The sequence below is a fragment of the Branchiostoma lanceolatum genome, chromosome 12 (assembly GCF_035083965.1).
Source record: "Branchiostoma lanceolatum isolate klBraLanc5 chromosome 12, klBraLanc5.hap2, whole genome shotgun sequence".
In the NCBI taxonomy this organism is placed as follows: domain Eukaryota; kingdom Metazoa; phylum Chordata; class Leptocardii; order Amphioxiformes; family Branchiostomatidae; genus Branchiostoma; species Branchiostoma lanceolatum.
The window spans coordinates 4,248,154-4,249,775 of record NC_089733.1 but is presented as its reverse complement, the minus strand read 5'-3'; the positions used below and the strand labels follow the sequence as shown (position 1 = coordinate 4,249,775).

Sequence of the window (1,622 nt, the reverse complement as noted above, 5' to 3'; positions counted from 1 at the left end):
GAAGCAGCCTCGGCCATGATGGCGATGGTGCCTGCAAGATGGCGAAAATGTGTGTACCCGATCACGTGGATCATTATAATTTCTTCGTGTTGATTTCCCCGGGGCCTTCACCTTTGACACTGACATGCGCAGTAGCAACTCCGAACTAGCTTTTATAGGCATGGAAAGTGGAAACGGATGACTTACCGACAAGTTCACTTTTAGCTTTCTTCAGAATGCCCATCTCCAAATTGAACTGCGCCTGGGTGTTAATGGCGAACGTCAACATAATAATATTGCGGCTCCTAGTGCGTTATACATTGGAACGCGGTTCCTCAGGTAATTTCGATAAGCCTGTTCTGTATTATATGTTTGCCTTCCCGGTGATTGCCTACAATGAAACAGCCCCATTCTCCTCTTGTTAGAGTTGTTCACACTCAAAGACATAAACAGGTTCAGGTCAACTTGTTGTTTATATATGTGAAGAACAGTCAGCTTTGTGAACAACATCATCCTAAGTTTGTAATGGGTTTTATGCGTACAGAGTAAATAAACCAGATTGAATCTAAGAAGAGACGACACAAATCAAGTGATGGCTTCATGATTTTATTCTTAAGCGAAACACGTTCTGCTAACTTCACCTCCTCTTGCTGCTGAGGCGTCTACTCATGGGCGCTGTGAGTAGGCTGGAGGAGGAGGAGGCTGCAAAACATGAAATGTAATTGTAAATTAATCGTCGTTCACCCATCTCGTCGGTACCTGTATCTACAAAAACTAGATCATACATACTGAAATAAAGTACAACACACACAGTTCACAGACGACCGGTGCCCCTCCTCCCAGTAGATTTTGTACATTCCATATAAATCATTGAAAAACTTATTCTCTTTGTGTGTCTGTGTAGACTGTGCAATTTATACATGTAGTTACCTGCATGAACACGAGGCATTTTGCTTCAATGCCCATTGAGTGTTCCCATGATTTGGTCAGCTTTAGCCTTGTAGAACCCACGATGTGAATCCCTCTCAGTGCGGCGCTGGAACAGAAAACAAGTGACATCTGTTTATCTTATGCTAATGTAACGGGTAAGAAAATTCGGAAAAACAGAATTTGTACTGCCTGATGTCTTTACTCTCCATGCAGAGGTATAAGGTCCGGGTTATTTTTGCCGTATTTTCGTCGTATTTAACGGTCAAGTCAGCAGATTAATATCCTAAAGACGACGGTTGGTTGCACGCCTTTGAATTGAGAGAAATGTCGTAATGGTGGAAGTCCGTGATGCTCCCGGAAAATTGTGAAATCTTGACCCGCTGAAACGCTATTTCCCGCGTAACGAGGAATTACTCAACGCGCTAGGTAGAATTGAAACGACCAGTAACGCTTCACGACTAATATAACCATAACGCTTAACGTTGAATTAGAGCGGATCGGCCCTCAATAATAGCACAACTCTGGTTTACGTACGAGATCTGAACCGAGAACCACACCCTGAATTGGAGAGAGAACGAAAATAAATTGTGCGGGAAATAACAGTATTGTAAATTCAAGTCAGAAAATGATTCTCGATAGGGAGTTATAAAGTAATGCAAACTAAAATAAAAGAATTGTTTACCAGGAACATTCCCCAACGGTTACCCGAAAAA

General features: G+C 42.3%; 1 long non-coding RNA gene across 1 annotated transcript; it reads right to left on the bottom strand.

Annotated features, from left to right (window-relative positions):
- Positions 1 to 569: 569 nt before the first annotated feature.
- Positions 570 to 1,016, bottom strand: LOC136446514 (uncharacterized). The gene is made up of 2 exons (XR_010757582.1): positions 910 to 1,016; positions 570 to 681 (listed from the first exon to the last, which is right to left on the bottom strand). It is a non-coding gene; the product is annotated as an uncharacterized lncRNA (long non-coding RNA).
- Positions 1,017 to 1,622: the final 606 nt, after the last annotated feature.